Source organism: Bidens hawaiensis, unplaced genomic scaffold, assembly GCF_021521415.1.
Source record: "Bidens hawaiensis isolate Kalapana, Puna unplaced genomic scaffold, B.hawaiensis_p1.1 tig00012594_1, whole genome shotgun sequence".
NCBI lineage: Eukaryota > Viridiplantae > Streptophyta > Magnoliopsida > Asterales > Asteraceae > Bidens > Bidens hawaiensis.
The window spans coordinates 656,076-676,651 of NW_027492034.1; the positions used below are offsets into that span (position 1 = coordinate 656,076).

General features: G+C 38.3%; 1 protein-coding gene across 1 annotated transcript in view; it reads left to right on the forward strand.

Annotated features, from left to right (window-relative positions):
• The window catches only part of LOC143541428 (uncharacterized), an 83,457-nt gene extending 65,188 nt beyond the window's left edge, over positions 1 to 18,269 (forward strand). Inside the window, exon 5 of the mRNA XM_077034259.1 lies at positions 18,256 to 18,269. The gene's annotated coding sequence lies outside the window, so the exon portion shown is untranslated. The remainder of the gene's footprint in view (positions 1 to 18,255) is intronic.
• The last annotated feature ends 2,307 nt before the right edge of the window (positions 18,270 to 20,576 follow it).

A 20,576-nucleotide genomic window follows, 5' to 3' on the forward strand; every position in this document is an offset into this window, starting at 1 on the left:
CATACATACATACGCATAAATAACATGTGACATGAATTAATAAGTTCAAAAACTACATAAAAAAGTTAAAAACAAAGAAAAACACAACAACGACGTGGCACAATCATTTGGTGCGTGCCACGTGAACCAATAACTGATGTGCGACATTAACTTTCAAATTTAGTCTATATAGAATATAGAATACCTTGCATCCTCTGAACAATATTTTTTATATAAAACAATAATAATCTATCAAGTATAAAATAAATTGGAATATGAACGAATAAAAATTCAGTTCTTTATAAATGTGCGTTAGTGTATTCATTCTTGCTATTAACAAATGCATTAAATATGTATTTTCATAATAAAATCACAAATATGATAGTCTAGAAGTTTGATTTGATTTGCTTAAAAAGGCAAAAATAAGAAAAGGGAAAAAAAAAAAAGCGAAGAGCTCCATAATATACAACTTATTTTTTAATTTCCTACGCTATCCATTAAAAAAAAGGCATAACTTTATTTTAACTTTGTTTATGCCACTCCCATCAAATGTTGGAAAACATATACACTTGTTAAAAAAGTGAATTTACATACTCTCTTTTGAATATTTGCACGTTAATCTTCCTATGGATGTCCAAAATGAAGTAGAGCCTCAGCAACAGGGTTCGCCAAAACCCATAGACTTTCACTTGGAAGAGGACAGTTTATGGTTAAAGACAGAGGTGAAAAAACTTTGTTGGTTTTTGATACCGAGGTCTTTGGCCAAGAATCACCACAAACAATTTTTGTTAAGGGAGAGAAAAAAGAAACAAGATGGATCCATGACCAAGATTGGATTCGTGAGTTTTCATCGAAAAATATGTCCTGAAAGTCTGACTCTTCATGTGTTGTGGATTCGTGAGTTTCCATCGAAAAATATGTCCTGAAAGTTTGTGACTCTCCATGTGTTGTAGATAAGCAATGCGGATTACATAGACTTACATTATATATTTATAATTTAAAAGTAAATAAGCCAAGTCATAAAATCAGTGGAAGTTGAAAAGGATGAATCGAACCATGCATCCTGATTCGTGTGTTTTGCTATATTTGGTTAGGACATTTTCAATTATATACGTGGTCTCCTATAAAATTTAATATTTACTTAAAATTGTTAAAAACAGTAAATATTTTTTATGTTGTATACTTTTATCGTTGCAAATAAATTAATAATAATGTTTAACAATTTGATTAATTGGTCGTTGAAGTACTAAGATTTAATGTTATATGTAGATTATCCTGCTTGGGTGGCCCAACCTTACTAAACAACCTGGATCAATTGAGTAAACACAATCTGACCCAATTGAGTAAACAGCCACAGGCCCACAAGTGCCTTTGGAATACCATATAATAATCAGGCTGTAACGATATAACCTATTTATGAACATATGTTGTTTGGACCGTTCGCTTTCGATTTCAACACAGTCGCAAAATGGTTAGAATAAATATAGCAAAGTTCTAGTCGTTCAAAAGTAAACGTTCAGTCCGTCAAAAAACGGACGAGCTAGCATTGATTAGGTGGAGTAGTGACAGAGCTATTATGTTTTTTATGTGTCATGTTTTATCTTATATTTCAATGGGTATGTATATTTTTGGACAATAACACTGTCTGTTAGCATTCGTCTTGTTAAAGAAGATGACCTAAAGGTTTCGCAAGCAAGATGTTTAGCAAATGAACCCAACTTTCAATATACCGTTAGGTGAAAGCTCGGGTATGTCCGCTCACATTCATTTTTGTTTCGTGTAGAATATCAATGGACGGGCATATAAACAAACAAGAACGTGGTCATATTATGAATGATCGGACATGAACAAGCAAATTTGTTTGCAGGGTCGTCAACCTTTTAAAATTTTGGGGCCTGAGACAAGTAAAAAAGCGGGGCCCCAAAAATAGTGTTCTCAACTGTGTAATATAGATAATTTGATAATTTTATTAATAAGGTTACCTTTCAAAAGCTTAAAACAAACATATAATAATAAGCATGCTATTAAAATTACTCATATAAAACACAAATAAAAGTTTTTTTTTTATAAAAAAAGAACACTAATTGTAAGAATTGAACCAATGACCCTTATTATTACCATATCTTGAATATTTTCCATTCAACCAAAGAGACATTTTGTGTTAAAATAAAATTATATATAAATTATAAAATTTATTTTTTTAACAATTATGGGCCTCTTGAGAGAGTGGGCCCGAGTCTGTCGCCCTCCTCGCCCTCCCCTTGGGCCGGGCCTGTTCGTTTGTTTAAGTGTTTATGCTTGTTCATTAAATACGTGAACACTTGCAAGCCTCATTCGTGTTCATTTACATGTCTAGATGTTGGATAGGGTCGAGTGGGATGGATAATATGTGGTTGTGGTGTTCTATTAGATTGTATGTTAAATCAAGGGGAGACAGAAACAACCATAAATGATTGAGGTCGACAAGTGAGGGAAAGAAGAGCCCTAAGCTTTTGACATCTTTCTTTTAATGCATTTTGTTTTCTTTCTACATTATCTTTTAGGTGAAACTAGTAAAATGCCCGCCCATGCGTTGTGGGGCGATAAACCACGTAAAGCCGTTCACGTTGCAGTGTGCTTACACTTGCATGCGTACACCCAAGCACGTTATGGCTCACCAAACCATTAAAATTATTACCCGCTGCGTGGGAATTCTCCTGACATGGAAGCTAGTCAATTACTCTTGCAGCTAATGTATGAAACTGATGTATTTGATTGTATTATGAACTACCATAAAATCTTACACCATCTCTGGCATGTGAAATTGCAGCTGAGAATTTGTACATGTTTCCTTTTAACCTTTTACAAACAAACCCACTTACAAACTATAGTAAATATTATCAATGTTTATACATCTGCAACGGCTTCAAAGATAAAAGGATGGAATCCCGGATTGTCAATCAAGGGTGCCTTCCATGTCCGTTTGTCAAGATTATATGAATCCAGTTAGACTTTTTAAAATATGAACTATAAGTTACAATCATTAAATCCACAAACCTCTGCATTCCATTGATCTTTGTAATCTTGGTTTAGAACACTTGGAACTATCCACTCATCATCCCAGTCTTGTGGCTAAAATTTTAGCCCATGTTAAATGTACAGTCAAGCAACTAAATATATTGAAATTAACTTTTATTAGATGTAAAACTTAGTGTGTAGTTTGTAGGTCCCGTGGCGGGTGGATCTAACAACGTTCTTGGATCAACCGATCTTAGTGCTAGCGGAAATCACACTAAACCACCTAAGAGGTCTCGGATCTTGAGAAGTTATTTTCGGGTTTTAGAGAGATAGAGAGAGAGACGAGAGAAAGAATGTGTGTTTGGAAAGTTTTGGCAAAAGGTTTTTCTATTGATAATTAACACAACTCTCATGGCATGCTTCTCTATTTATAGAGAAGCATGCATGAGTAACAAGTCACACACATGCCCATTAGGCTTCATTACATTATTTCCCTTGGGACATTTTCCTTGGGCCTATTACATACAAAATGAACTACTGAAGCCCAAAACACAATAAACACAATACAAAAGACATATATAACAAAATGGGACCTAACAATCTCCCTCTAGTCTTTAGTATTGGAACCCGTCGGTGTCGTAGACCAAGCATTCGTCCTCGGAAAGTGGAAGTTCAACAAGTCTTCGGACGAACTTGTTGAAGGCTTCAACTATCCGGTCTGTATTCTGACGACCCAAATCCTCGACGGTCCCAAGTGGTGAGTTGTAGAGCTTCTTTACATCTTCAATATGAAATCCCATCAGCTCATGCCCATCAAACACTCTTATCTCGTGCATGTCACGGCAGTGGATAACGGCCTCACCTATTGTGTTATCAAACTCCCAACCAATAAAATCTCGGAGAGTGTTGGGAAGATAGGGTTTGCCATGATATATATCGTGACAGTCTTTTAGCGCCTTGTATCTCCACATAGTTCAGGGCTCTCCGGTAGTTGGGTCGATCTCTCTTGGGTTCTTGTACTGCCGACCCTTATTTACTTCACAATCCTTGTAGTTTACCTTTGATTGATGATGTAGATGTGTCTTGACCCAGCCTTCCAAAGTATCATCATATTCTCCTCGACCCACAGCTTTTCTGAAGTAGTTGAGATCAAGCTCTGGTAATGTCTTCAGCTGGTGGTGGTCGAGATAAATAAGATCTCCGCTGTATCTTCTGATGGCCCAAACACTGTTCCTCTTATCATACTTCGCATAAACAATCAGCGTATCGTCATGATAAGGGTAGTTGAGTACGCGGGCACACGCACGACTTGACACAATGTGCGTCTTTCTCTTCTTCTTTGGAGGTTCGTGTGTCAAGTCGGCAGCTAGATCAGTTGTGGGATCAGCGGCAGGAGCATCTAAAGCTTGAACTTGAGCTGGGGGAGTATCTGGATTTGGTGAGTAGTTGATGTTGTCATTGTCAGCTGCCTCCTCCGTATCTTGTTCAATAAGTTGCTCCAAGTTCATTCAAGCTTCAATGAAATCATCCATGATACATGCAAAATCTTCAGGAAACAATTCTTTATACATGTCATTGATATGAGAATCGTGCTCCCGGACTTTGCTAGCCGAGTCGTGAGCATCAGGGTCTTGAACATCTTGTTGAGTGTGTGGAGGTGATTGAGTGTTGACTCCACCTCCACCTCCACCTCCTGCTGCCCCGGACCCTCCATCTCCTCCATTTCCACCTTCAACATCATCATCATCGTCATCATCAAAACTATTGTGGATGTTGTCATCGTCATCGTCTTCATCATCATCATCATCTTCATTATCATCTTCGTCATCACCATCATCACCTATGTCTTCACCACCAGCTTGGACCTGAGGTTGTGCTTGTTGTTCAGGACCCAAGCTAGTACTTACCCCAGTGGTGGCTTGGCCACCCTGTTGTACCAACCGACCAACAGTTGCCTCACCCTCAGACGCCACAACCCGAACTCCTCGCAAGGCCATGAGGTCTGAGGCAGCTTGATATTTATTCACCAAATCTTCATTTGTCTTCAGTTGAAGCTCATGTAAACGATCATGCTCTTTAACTTTCGCTTGAATGGCCTCCATCTTAGTTCGCAGTGTAGAGTTTTCAGAAATCAGTGAATCGAGAGAGGCAGAGGATGCTAGCTGATTTCTATGCTTGAGACTCTGGAGTTTGTAGCCTCCTTCTCAACATCCCATCTCTTGGTCGCATCCTCGATCTTCTTGTTGAGACTTGATCTGAGAGCACTTGCAGATGGTAGGTTTCTCTCAAGTGTAGCCACTCTGTCAACAAGCCTGGAGTGGTCGTCCCTCAGATTAGCGTTTTGAGAGGCTTCATTGTTCAGCAACAATTGTTGATTCTGGACTCTGGTGTGAAGCGTGTTAATCAGCAATATTTGATTTTCCAATTGAGCCTCGTTCACCACCTTCTCTTCCTCCAGAACCACTACCCTAGCCTTCAACTCCCCCTTTTCTTTCTCATCCTCAATCTCCTTCTGCTTCATATCTTTAATAAATTTGAGGAGCACCATCTCTCGTTCAGCCCTCTTCGCATTAGATTCCTCCAATGCGATGATCCTATCGAGGATAGGATCAGCATATACTGGAGGTGTCGAAGACTTTCCTCGGGAAATGGGTTTGGGTGAAATGATAGTAGATGGTGGTGTGATGGACAATATGGGTGGTGAGGTAGCTTGCAAGGGTAGGGTAATGGATTGGGTTAGGATTGGTGAAGATGTAGTGATGGGTGGTGTTGGTTGTTTGGTAGGTGGTGAGGATATAACAGTTTGGCTCCATAGGCTTGTGGTTTGGATTGGTGAGCTAAATATTAATGATGTGAATATTGAGGTGGTTGGGGATTCGGTGACAGGTTGAGTGGGTGATGTAATGGTTTGGGATGGTTCTGGTTGTGTAGGTGGTGTGGATGGTAATGTTTCGGTTTGAATTTATTCAAGAGGAGTGGTTGGTTGTGGTTATGATTGAGGTGGGGATTCGGGTAATTTAGGTAGGAAGGTTGATATGGGTTGGTTAGTTGGTGAGGGTTCGGGAGAAGAATCGGGTGAGTCGTGGAGCATTGTTTTGGTTTTCTTAACTTTTGCTTTCTTTCTCGATTTGGGTTTCCTATAGGTTGGGATTTGGATTTTGGCTGCATCTAGGTCTTTGAGGACTTGGGCTAAGGTCTCTTTGGTAACTACAGGTGGGGCAGAGGGTTTACCTGTTTTAGAGGAAAGCTTGACGACGAGCTTGGAAGACTTCTGGGAGTCTCCAAGCCTCTTGATGTGCTTCAAGGGCTGAACGTCCTCCTCTTCTTCCTCCTCCTCAATAACGACCTTCTCTTTGCCCGAAGCACTACTAACAGTAGGCTTGTCAGTAGCCTTCCTCTTCAAATCATGCTTGGCCTTTGTGCGGTCCTCAGCTGGCTCATTAGATGATACTTGTTCAGCTTCAACCTCAGGTTCAGAGTTAACCATTTCTTCACTTTCATCAGAAGCCTCATCCCCAGCAGGCTCTGTCTCTTCAAATAATCCAAATTTAGGTCCTGGTCTTGGTCCCACATACTGGTATCCCTTGTCTTTGGTGCTCAAGAACACACCAAAAATTGAAGTCTTGATCTCATTCACGTGATAGGGCTTTGGAAGGGATTTCGTGTCTTTGGCTTTCTTTGACCATGTTCTTTGAACATCTGGAATCAGATCATCCAGAAGCAGTTGTACAAATATCGGGTACATGAGCCAGGTTGCCTCACTTATGATATTTCCCAACATACACAAGAATATCCTCCTAGAGTAGTTGAACTCCTCCCTTCTTGTTAAAGCGAACATAATACGAACCCAGTCGACTCTAATACTATCAAACCCCCTACGTATGTCTGCAAAGCAGTGAGTCATGATGTGGAAAAGAAATCTCCAATATGGTGGGAGATGTTTCTTCTCCAAACTCCTCCATTCCGTATCATATCCCATACTCGACACAAAGTCCTCCAACTTCTTCCTATCACCCTTCTCATAAGCGTAATTAGGCTCATCAGCAATCTTTAACACCCTTTTGATATCTCCTTCTGTAATCGTCAATTCCTTCCCAGCAACCTTTGTGGTAAAAGACAGAGAATCATCAGCAATCTTGGCGAAAGTCCATAAGTCCAAAACCCACTTGTAATAAATAGTTGGGTTGGCTGTGATAGCATGTGCAAGGGGTGATTGCTTAATGTCACACCCCGATTTAGGGCCTAGGTGCGACACCCATAGTTGGTACCTTTTTTGAAAATATATCAGAGTTGCATGTTATTAGCTGAAGTCTTTGATTATAATAAAATATTAATTTATTTTGAAAATTCTTTTGGATAATAAATGTCCAAGTATTTGGTTTACAAACCTTGTTTATTCTTGTTATAATATTTTATTTATTTAAAACTGAGCCATCACCATCTGCGAGCATCTAACTCCATAAATGCCTCTTATGCCTTGCTATCTGTACTACGCCTGCTTACCTGTAATGTGGGGAAAAATACATCAGCGATATGCTGTTGAATCGTTGACTCTAAAAGCATTTTAAATAACAATTATAATACAAATATAGTTTTCTTGGCAAGCTCAGCGGATATATTACTATACCCGGTATATGTAACACTGCCCTACACACACACACACACAAGTCTCCGAGCCGCGTAGCCCATATCGGAGAAACTATATATGACCATTAGCCCGTGGCCACGTAGCCTTTGACTGTTTAGGCTTAACGGTTATGTTTGGATCCAGACACATGTGTATTCGGTCTGAGTTGGTTTATTCTCTACTTTGTATTATAAAGTTTTTAGAGATCACGTAATCTCATGCAAATGTTTGACTGACCCTATAAGACAAACAACCTGTCTATCTTATAGAGTATAAATACTTTTGACTGTTTATAAAGGTTTAACGTATTTACCTGTATCGATGATATGATTGTTTGAAACCTTTCTTGATTGCAAATGATTGTCAACCTATAAACAAATAGGTTTGAATGATCACCTTGTTGGTGTTTCTTGATTAGACTGCAGACTTTAAGTCTGGTTTTAACCTTGGTTAGGTTTGTGAATGTTTGAAATCATGATTGTATTTGGGTGATGTTTGATATAGCATGATTTGGCCTAACAGGTTTTATCACGTTGGCAAACTTCTCCAGGTAAGTAAACGGGTCCCGCGGTTGATTGGGATGTGTACGAACTACTTACCTTAGGCAAGAAGAGTCTACTAATGGTATCCCCCTTCCAGTTACTACATGCCCGTCAAAATATAGTTTTATATAACATTATATTTATAAAAATAATGTTTGATTGAAATCTGTTTGTGAATGCTTTTGAAAATACTTTCAAGGTTAAAGGCCATAGCCTTTATGATAATATAACTTAGATTTAAATCCTACCTTAGTGGATGCTTGAAATACTTACGCTAAGGCAGATTGATTGCTTAGTTGGCAGAACCTTGCTTCTACTCGCTTAATCGCTCTACGACTCGTTAACACTTCAATACTTGCTCAAACTTCACAAAAACGAACCTCGGGACTCCTCGGCAAAGCTAGCACGCTTCCCAATACTAAGTGTGTGAGAATGAGTGTGAAAATTGGATGAAATGGGCTGAACCCGTAGCTGCCTATTTATAGCCTTGGATTATGCATCTTCGCGATACGCGAAGATGCTTGCTTGAGCCAGTTCGCGATACTCGAAGGTGTTAAGTCGGCGCCGCAATTTTGCATGTCAACCTCGTGCTGCCACGTGTCACCACGTCACTGGATAAGCTTTGAACTGTATGCCAGCATCTTCGCGATACGCGAAGGTGTTCCTTCTTTGCATCTTCGCGATACGCGAAGATGAATAAATTTCAGAAATTTCATTTTAGTCCTTCTACTTCCAGATTTGGCATTTTTAGCCCTAAATTGAACAGGGTATTCTCGAGATGTTACCCTTTAGCCCCTTGACCATAGACGTGAACACTTTATCTGCCTTAGCCTTTGGTAACCTGAGAGCACAAAACAGATTTTGACCCTGAAATTAGACATAGAGATCATGAGAATTATCATTAGAATAAAAACAAAACAAAATAAGTTATATACATATGCCTTAGTATTTACATATTACTTAACTTAATTAATTTTATATAGTTAATTAATCATGTACATTTTAGTTTTAATAAGTTGATAAGTTAACTTTAGTCAATTAGTAAGTTACTAAGTCCAATATGTACAATGATTAAGTCCAAAACAGTCCAAGAGTCCAAACAGTCCAAAACAGTCCAGTGAGAAGCAGTCTTAAACTCTGAAAATTTTGCTAAGTATAAGAATTTCACATGAGGTCCAGTTTTGCTTCACAAGGGCATGCGAAGCGAAACAAAAAAACATTTTGCTTCGCATGGGCATGCGAAGCGAAATAGAAAATCCTTTCGCTTCGCATGGGCATGCGAAATAGAAAATCATTTCGCTTCGCGTGAGTATGCGAAGCGAAATAGAAAACCTTTTCGCTTCGCATGGGCATGCGAAGCGAAAAACAACCTTATGCGAAAAAGTTGTACTGGGCCCAATTTTGTTTCCTTTTTCTTCCTTCGGTGTCGCCTATACACAAATTAGGTTTCTGTTTGAGTTTGGTTCAACATTCCTTTGGTTTACATGGTCAATTGGACCCCAAAACCTATGAACAAAAACCTAGATCTACAAAATTTGCATAGTAAACCCTAATAACTAAAATTAATGATGATAAACATGAAATGAGAGCCTAATCAACGGTTTCCAAGCATGAAATCAACACATGTCATGAAAATCTATCTTAGATCTAGCCAACGGTTCATATGAACCGCCTTCTCGATCCACGATAATCCAGAAACAAAGAAGAAGAGATGATCCATTGTGTTTATGAGGTTATACCGAGGGAGTTCGATCTGGATTCAACTTCATGGATGATAAGGAGGGCCGGATCTTTGATGATTTTGAAAATAAATTAGAGTTTGAAGGAAAATATGAGAGAGAAGAGAGAGAGAGTGAAAAGTGAAAAGTGTTAGTGAATAGTGAAAGAAAATTTAGGTTCCCCATTTATATAGGGTTAGCCTATCTCGCGATAAGGTCAAAACATCAAAAAATACACTCTTGGTACTCGGTCTTTAAACATATTTGCATTTTCAGACCCGAAAAACATTTACCCACCGAATCCAAGCATTTGTTTATTTTTCATAGTTTTCTTTTGTCGGTCCTTAGCTGTTAACTTTTGCAAGATCGATCTCTTTATCAAAAAAAAAAAAATAAAACAAAGTAAAATTAAAAGAAGCAAAATTTAAGGATTTAAAAATGAAAAGCAAAACAAAAATAAAAAATAAAATTAAATTAAATTAAAATAAAAACTTAAAATATTAAACTGTACAAGTACTTAATATCTTAGAAAACAAAAACAAAATAAACTAAAACAAAAATTTAAGACATTTTGAGGTTAAAAATAATATTGAATTAATTTACATAGATCTTTTGTTTGATTAAATTTGCAAAGAACAATCGCGACATGGAATCATATTGGTTTGCAAAGCCCTAGATCACGTTTCCATTTTGAAATTATTGTGACACAACTTCATCATTGACTGTAGATACTGTCCACCTGTTTAACTTGACAAGTGTTTTGATGTTAACGTGATACATTTGAAGTTCAATTAGGCACGGTACTTATGTGGTCCCCACTTAATCAGACATGTTACGAATTCCATCATATCTCGAGCTTACTTTGTGTTAACATATCACTTCAACTTGACTTAAACCTTTCTTAGTTGATCACAGTACTCTTATTAACATACTTGACACTTTGTACACTCGACATTTTGTGCTTTGCACACTTGACTTGATCTAGAAAGGTTAAAATAAAGTAGAAGATTTAGGGCCTTAACAATCAGATCTTGTATGACTACAAACAGAGAAAGTCCAAGGCTTGAATCAAAATAAATGAAGAAATAAGGCAGAATTAAAATCCTAAATGACTGAATCATTTTCAACTCTTTTTCTTGATTTTTCTTTTTCTTTTCTGTTTTTCTTTTTCTTTTCTTGACTCTTTTTTTTCTTGACTCAAGAAAAATTAAAAATTGACATGAATTTCATAAGACGATTGTGATCAGGTAAAGAGAGGCTTGGGTATGACATGTGTAATTACATTTCATCCTTCATTGATATGACCTTAACGAAATTATGCAATCACTTTTTAAACGTATAACCACTAGTAGCGGAAGTAGTTTAAGTTTATATCACCCAACACTTACTTGTTTGTCAAGCCTATCTACACATCAACGAATGACTTTGTAGCCTTTTGTTCTGCTCTTTTGACGTGCTAGAATCAATACATACCAATGTACTATCACTTTCCAAAGGGTCGGATCAAATTCTTAATTGAAAATTTTTAATAACCGACTCCCTCTACGAATGAGCTCCCTCTAAACGGGATAAAACTTTTAGAATTTTCTTAAGATTTTCTTAAATAGGAGTAAAGATGAAATTAATATTGAATATTAAAATAAAATCTTTTTGTTAAGTCAAGTGACTTGATTTTTGTTTTACTAAAAGTAAATTTAAAATCTTTTTGGTGAGTTAAAGTTAACTCATTTTCACTTCATTTTGTTTTACTAAAAGTAAATTTAAAATATTTTTGGTGAGTTAAAGTTAACTCATTTTCTCCCTCTAAAATTGTGACATATTTGAAAAATATTTTCAACTTTAAAAACAAAGATAGAATTTACTCAAAAGATATCATGCCCAATGACTCAACGAGAAACAAAAATCGGGCACGACTAAAAGCTTTGGTAAAGAGATCTGCAAAGTTAAAGTTAGTATGGACCCTTTTTATATCGACAAGCTTACGATCATAACAATCACGAATAAAGTGTATTCGGATGTCAATGTGCTTAGTCTTTGAGTGCTGGACCGAGTTTTTAACAATAGCAACGGCCGCCTCATTATCACATTTGATCGTGGTTCCATAGAAATTCAAACCGTAATCCAGCAGCGGATGCTGGACCCATATCACTTGAGAGCAGCAGCTGGATGCGGCAATGTACTCGGCTTCTGCTGTGGAGGTGGACACAGTGACTTGTTTCTTGCACTGCCATGAGATCAACTGATCTCCCAGGAATTGACATCCACTCGATGTTGATTTTCTATCCAAGTTGCATTCCCCATAATCACTGTCGGTGTAAGCATGAAGTTCCAAGGGAGATTCCTTTGGATACCAAAGACCCAAACGTGGTCTCCCCTTCAAGTATCTGAAAATACGCTTGACAGCCGTCATGTGGTATTCTCTCAGGTCTGACTGATATCTGGCACATTGACAAACAGGGAACATGATGTCTGGTCTGCTTGCAGTGAGATACATCAGGGAACCAATCATGGACCTATAGAGGTGTTGATCGACTGGTTTTTCTGATGGATCAGGAGCGAGAACAGGTCACGTAGCGATTGGTGTCATAAAAGTTGTTGAGTCCCTGAATCCAAATTTCTGAACAATGTCATGAACGTACTTTTCTTGGTGGATTAAAGTCCCGTCCTTCTTTTGTTTAACTTGTAAGCCCAGGAAGAAAGTCATCTCCCCTAATGAACTCATTTTGAATCGATTCTGCATGATCTCAGAGAACTCCTTGCACAGATTCTCATTCGTAAACCCGAAGATAATGTCATCAACATAAACTTGTACCAGAATCAGATCACCCTTGACCTTCTTGACAAATAGAGTTTGATCAATAATGCCTCTCTTGAAACCATTTTTCACTAAATGATCGGCCAGTGTGGCATACCATGCACGAGGTGCTTGGTGAAGACCATAAAGTGCTTTGTCAAGTTGGTAAACGTGATCAGGATGATTTGGATCTTCAAAACTTGGAGGTTGACTGATGTTGATTTTTACTTCTACTACTTTGAAGTTCATGGATCGGTAATTGTGGAATTTGCTCGACATGCTCGACTGGTGTTGCCTCAAGCTGGATGGTCATGCTCTCTATGGGATGAAAAACGCTGGTCGCAGGGACAGAAGCACTTGGTTGAGGATTAATTTCACCTTCTTCTTGATTCACCAAGTGTTCTGGAGCAATGGGACCTTCCCATAGGTTATAATAGAATGGGACAACAACGACTAGAACAGAGGTTGAATCGGTGTTATCAGAGGCTTCGTTGGGACTGGGATCAACCTGCACATTTGATGCATCAACCTCCACTGCAGGACCTTGATTATCTTCTTCTGAGGGAGGTGTGGGGACGGATTCCACCACACTTGGTTCTGCAGGAGGTGGCTCTTCTTGTTCGACTTGAACATTTTCATCGTTGTCGACTGACACATATGAATCAGAATCTGGATCAGTGATGTCTTCAACAACGGGCATCTCGGTGATGTCTGCAGAGGGCTGCACATTATTGACCGGGGCTGGTAGATTAGCCATAGTTTTTACATTAAGTATAGGTGCAGCAGCTATATTAACATCTCCAAGATCTCTCAATACAGCATGCATTAGGATAGATTGATCATCAGCAGGTTGAACTGGTACGGAAACAACAAGGGAAACCGTTGGTACAGTGGGAGTCATATACATCCCACGAAACTGATTGAACAAACCTTCATAATCAAACGTCCATTCAGGACCATTGTGTGCATCGGTAGGGTTCAATTCTTGCCAATAAATGTTGAAGGATTCCAAGATTACTCTAGTTTTCTTGTTGTACACCAGATAAGCACTTTTGTCAGCAGAATAACCAACAAAAAAAGCACTCATCCGTCTTTTCAGCAAACTTGGAGGTTGTTCCAGCATTGGTTTGGAGTATGGTACAGGGACATCCAAATGTTCTGAAGAAATTTTTCCTTGGCTTCGTTCCATAGAAGACTTCATACAAAGTCTTGTTCAATCTTTTGTTCAGAAGCACACGATTCTGGGTAAAGCAAGCTGTGTTGATAGCTTCACCCCAGAAAATAAATGGTAGTTTGGAATATGACAGGATTGTTCTAGCGGCTTCAACCAATGTAAGGTTTCTTCGTTCAGCCACCCCATTTTGTTCGGGAGTGTAAGGTGCGCTGAATTGATGAAGAATTCCCTTGTTATGACAGAATTCATTCACCACCTTGTTGCACAATTCTGTGCCGTTGTCACTCCTGATACACTTCACCTTCTTGTCAGTTTGATTTTCAACCAACACAATAAACCTGAGCAGAAATTGCGATGTCTCATCTTTGTGCCCTAACAGAAATGTCCAACTGAAACGCGAGAAATTGTCAGTAATAACCAGACAATAGGCTTTTCGACCTATTGCCATTGGTTGAATTGGACCGAAGAGGTCCATGTGCAACAGCTGGAGAGTGGAATTTATGGAATTTACAGTCTTGGGTCTGTGAGGGAGTTTGTGCTGTTTGCATTTAGAGCAAGATAAACATTTTTCAGCACAATGAAAAGATTTTACAGGTAAGCCCCTCACGTGGTCACCTTTAACTAACTTATTCAAGTTCTTAAAGTTGACGTGACCCAAACGTCGATAACATAAAGATAAATCGTTCTCCGAGGCCTTGGACATCAAACAAGAAGCAGAACGCATGGAATAATTGCTTCTCATGTCCAGAATGTAGGCATCATTGTGCCTCGGAGTACACAAGAGGATCCACTCTTCAGGGACTTTAAAACCAAGTTTCAATATAAGACACTCATTTTCTGTAAACAGGGTTGAGAATTTCTTATCACAAATTTGCAATAAGCTGAGCATGTTGTTGAGCTGTTTCCACCAGATTGACCTCATCAAAGGTCAAACTACCATTTGAGACCTTTCCTTGCTTAGTTATTTCTCCTCCAATGTCACCAGCAAAGGAAACATGTCCATTTTCGAATGGTTTAATTTCAAACAACGGCGACACGTCTCTTGTCATGTGTCGGGTGCAGCCACTGTCTAAGTACTAAATACTGTTGGCAGGCCTGCTAGGCTGACCCTACACACACGAACACCTAGTTAGTGGAGGGTTTCCCGAGACGCACTTGTCTCGGGAAAATTAAACACAAAGTCACCAAGTTTAATTTTATGATTTCTGAAAATGTAATCTTTTGGTGAGTCAGAATCTGAAGAGCAATCCCTCGAGGAACTTAAATTATGATTTCCTCGGTTTTGAAATGGTTTTCGGGATTGCCTTCGTTTTGGTTTAGGCTTAACCACAAAATCTTCTTGATTTGCCTTAGTGAAAACCTTTGAAGGGTTCTTGGGCTTTTCAGCTTCAGACCCCTTCGCTAACCGCTTCCATTCCCTTTGGGTTAGCCAGAATGGTTTCTTGGGTTTGTCAGTTCTTTTGGGTTCGAAATCCGTCTCACTGGCTGAAGTGTGAGTTTGGTGAGGCATTTTCTTAGTTTGAGCAGGAAACTTAGGAAATGTCTGACCAAACTTACTTTTGAAGTCTCTTTGTTGCTTATTCCAGTTCTTGCAATGTCTTGCAAGATGAGACGGATTGCATTTTCTTTGATTGCAGTTATAGATATCCTGATCGCTGAGATATGTGGGATAAGATGATGCGGTATGGTTAACATGTCTGTAACCTGTATTTGTCTGATAATGATGAACTTTTAAAATTTTGAAGCAAAATAGTTTGAATGCCTCGGTTTCTGTTGAGAATAGTAGTAGCCATTATCAAACTGATCATAAAATTGAGAACTGTTGTGATAATTAGTATTTTAAGAAAATGAAGTTGTCTTTGATGGCACATATTTACAGGAAGTGCTTGGTTTTTCATTTTCATAAATAGATTTTTCTTTAGTCACGTTCTCAACATGATGATCAGTTGATGAGCTGCTAGGACTGTTCTGTTCATCAACCTTAGCTTCGATTGTTTCATCAAAAATAGTTTCACGTTCTGAATCAGATGAAGAGCATTCACTTTTATTACAATAATTTGTACAACTGTCATCACTAGATGTTTCACAAAATGCAGCTTTTGATTCTGACATTAAACTTCCTAACATTGACACACACACTTTATTACAGACAGGATTGTTAATTGTTTTTGTTAGACCCACACAAGACTCAAAACGGGGTTCTAACTCTCCTTTTGGCATACAACCCTGGTTAAACTTCCCACAATCACCATTTACATCACCTGCTACACAAGACACATTGACGTTACACTTATCAGATGATGGAATTGGAGTAGTTGATGGAGAGGCAGCAGAAATAAATTTCACTGGTTTTGGTAGTTTACCAATTCCATATGCCATTTCTTCATCAGGAGAAGTATTATAGCTAAAGTGGGTCAAGCTAGTGTACTTATCATTCATCGGTGGAGGTACTGCTGAATAATCATATCCTAGCCCCGCTTTAACTTTAGTACTTCTCTGTGCTCCAATAAGATCATCCAATTGCTTAGATGATGCTTCAAATCTTTCAACATGTTTTTCTTTTTCTCTTTTATCAGAAGCATCAAGTTTTAATTTCTCAATTTCATATTTTAACTCATTAATTATATTCTTATAATAGATGACATCTTGCTCCTTTATGAAATTCTTAAGTTTAAGATTTGCAACATCATCATGGTGAGTTTTTATCTTTTCAATATAGATCTTGTCAGCTTTAACGTATTCAACATTTAATTGACGAAGTTTTGCATTTTCTTTCAAAACTTCGTCTTGATATCTATAATATGTGACCTTATTTATGCAAGCTTGAGTACAAAGATTGTGATTTACCTCATCAATGGGTGATTCATCAGAACTTGCAGCTACGGATGTGGATGTTTCCTAGTTTGTCGTGAAAGTCATGACTGCCATGTTGAGTGGATTCTGCAGTTCTTGAAATTGATCATCCCAATCCACACCAACTTGGACCTCCGTTTGGGAGACAAGGGCCCTTGTGTTTGAGCTTGAGTTCCCCTTGTGTGGATGATTTCCAATTCTTTGAGCTGAGCTGCTTGGCTTATGCACCTCATGCTTCTTTCCAGCAACTTTGCTGTTTCTTCCTCAGTCACCTCTGTCACACGAATATCATTGGTTGGGTTTGACGGATTCGTGCATTCTCGCGAAAAGAGACCCATCTCACCGCAGTTGTAACATCGTAGCTTTGACTTATCAAACCCGATCCTTTTCCTGTCTGAATCCTTGAAGTTGTCTTTCCCATAAATCTTCATGAAGTTTGTAGCTCTTTGCACGGCCATTACCATTTGGTACTTGATATCCATCTTTTCCAGATCCTTTGGATTGATATCTCTCAAATCCCCAATCTCAAATTCTGGTGGCAATAGATTTCCTTACATTAACTCTTCACGGCTTAACAGAAAAGCATGAACTATTGAGATATTTGAGTCATTCAACAGGGGTAGTGCTTCACAGTAGTTGGAGCTTTTACTTGGCTAATTCTTTGATGATGATGAAATTCCGTGGGCCTTCAAAGCTTGCTCAACTGCACTATCGACTGCCTTTTGAAATGAGCTAGGCTCAGATGATCCAGATTGACTTCCCGTTGAGATAAAGGTATTAGTCTGTGGAGGAACACTTGATGAGTACTTTGGAGTGGACACAGGGTACACATTCTGCTGGGTTTTGCTTATAAAAGCAGTTGGCATTGAAGATGCAGTACTCATCCCAGCTTGATTCAGAGAACTCAGATGATTATTCATTCTCATTTGCTCGTCCATTTCAAATGACTTGATGGTTGAGATCAAATTAGAGTTTGTCATGACGTTCAAATTTGTGGTTCTCTTGATTGTAATTGTGTTGGTACTCCAGCTGTATGGCAGAGAATTTATCAACTTGTGATTGACCTTAGAGTTGGTGATGTTGACACTTGCAGCTCTCAAATCTCTTCACCAAATCCAACACAGCTTCACCTTGACGATGATTGAACATGTTGAATTCTTCTTTCAATAGGGCTTTATTGTTTTCCCTAATTTCAGCATTTTCTTCAACCTTCTCCATGAGAGCATCCCATAAACCCTTGGCAGTTCTATATTCTTGTAGAGTCTCGGTAATCTCATTTGAGAGACAAACTGTTAAAGTGAGATATGCCTTCTTGTCTTGCTCCAACAAGGTCCTATCATTATCATCAAAATTTTCAGGAGTTTTTAGTTGTTCCGCAGCCTGAGTGACAGTCACGGGAACATGAGGACCTTGTTCAAAGCATCTCATTAAGTCAGAGTCGGTTAATGAGATAAAGTTCATGAACCTCTATTTGAAGTTGGCAAAATTTTCTTCTAAGGTCATGAATTTTGGAGGTTTTTGAGGTGTTCCCACTTGGTTTTCCAACAGAAAATACCCCTTCAACAGCTCAGAATCAGTGCTAGCCGGTCTTAGGAGTCTCAAACACTTAACAATCTTCAAAAAGTTCAAAAATCAATACAGACAATTTTTCGCACGAAAAAGTTTCCACGCGAATCGAAAAAGTTTGTCCAAGTGAAGCGAAAAATTTACCAAGTGAAGCGAACAAATGAACAGTAATTCGAAGTGAAAAAGTACTATGCGAAGTGAAATGTGAACAGTGAAGCGAAACGAAAGGCCAAGCGAAGCGAAAAGCTATGCGAAGCGAAAAGCTATGCGATGTGAAAAACTAAGCGAAGCGAAACAGCAAGTGATGCGAAAAAACAAGCGAAGCGAAACAGCAAGCGAAGCGAAAAAGTTTGTTATGCGAAATAGTTTCAAGCTTCCAGGAACAATCTTTCTCGGGATCTGTTTCACCTAACTTGTCAGTACTAGGTCAAAAGTTGGTACACTGATTTTCATGCCATGAGAAGCGAAATTTATAACTTATCAATTTTAACAATTTCAAAACCCGTAATCACCAATTTTAACACTTTTAAACCCAAAACTTATGGATCTAAGGCCAGCACACTTGTTGTTTATACAAAGATCATCTTCTAAGACATATTATGAACTTTTTATCTGAATGTTTTTGTATTTTTGTTATTTTTCTTGTTAAGAACACTTCTTATCTTCTTCTCAAGATCAAAACCCAAGGTTGTGATCAAAAAACCCTCAACTAGTGAGCCGAAGCTCTGATACCAATTGTAGGTCCCGTGGCGGGTGGATCTAACAACGTTCTTGGATCAACCGAGCTTAGTGCTAGCGGAAATCACACTAAACCACCTAAGAGGTCTCGGATCTTGAGAAGTTATTTTCGGGTTTTAGAGAGAAAGAAAGAGAGAGAGAGAGAGAGAGAGAGAGACGAGAGAAAGAATGTGTGTTTGGAAAGTTTTGGCAAAAGGTTTTTCTATTGATAATCAACACAACTCTCATGGCATGCTTCTCTATTTATAGAGAAGCATGCATGAGTAACAAGTCACATCACATGCCCATTGGGCTTCATTACATTATTTCCCTTGGGTCATTTCCCTTGGGCCTATTACATACAAAATGAACTACTGAATCCCAAAACACAATAAACACAATACAAAAGACTAATATAACAAAATGAGACCTAATTTAGTTGCACTTGACCAGTTGACCGTCCAAATTCCAAGATACGGGTCGTAACAGATAATTTCAAAAAGAAGTTTTCTAGTCCGATGAGATATGTTTCAGCTCGAATCTATTTTGGCCAGTTTTAACCTGGCACAAATTGATGTTTAAATCGGCATGTTCTAATCGAGCTCATGTTGCTCAGAAACCATGATGAGCTAAACCCTTTTTCTACACGACCTCATTTTGCCAATAACAGATTGACCTGAATCCATATGGAAATGAACTTATTGTGGTCAGAACACCTAACAATTCGAACAAAAATGATGTTTATTTAAATGATCTGTTGTGACCCAACCTCATTTTCATTTTTCTTAGAACACTCATCCCAAAGCCATCCTTACCCGAACTCGTTTTGACCCGTGATACAAACTTATCTGACCTGCCCATTTTGCCCATTTTGCCTGGCCTGCCCATTTTATTTTGAAAGAAATAAAACTCATTAACAAATGCAAGTTCATGAGATCATCCTCCATAATCAATAAACAAAAGCTGCATATATATTAAAGCTCAAAACGGCAAAATGTTGGAAATATTAAATTGAAATTGTGAAATAAAGAATAAAACATATGAATGATCTGAATAAAACCATCTTAACGATGCTAATGTTACTATAGTCAAAGTCCTAAATACCATATAACTTGATCATATGCAACTTAAAAAAATAAAAAACATATGACGAATTCAAAGCATATAGGTAAGTGCTAAAAACCTAAAAGATAAAAAAAATTTCAAAAATTGCAGGACTTCTTGCAAGAAATACAAACTAATTAATAATCTAAAATTGAACAAAACATCGAAATCCAAACCCTAGATTCGCAATAATCAAACGATCAACCTCCTGATTTCATAATGCTTTATGTATGTGGATGCTATTGGTCACAAAATTCAGTTAATTACCGGAATTTCATAGGGCGAGTGTGTGACAGAGAGTGAGTGCGACCACGGAATTTCATAGGGCGAGTATGTACGTGAATCAAGCTAATAACCCATAAGCATACCGTATCCGAACATCCGTTGCTTCCTGAGGAAAGGCGGCAGTGCTTTGCCTCCTTCTTCGGTTGTAGGAATCACTAACAATGGAGATGAGAATCCAAAACCCTAATGTGCAGACGATGGAAATGGTTTAGAGAAAAAG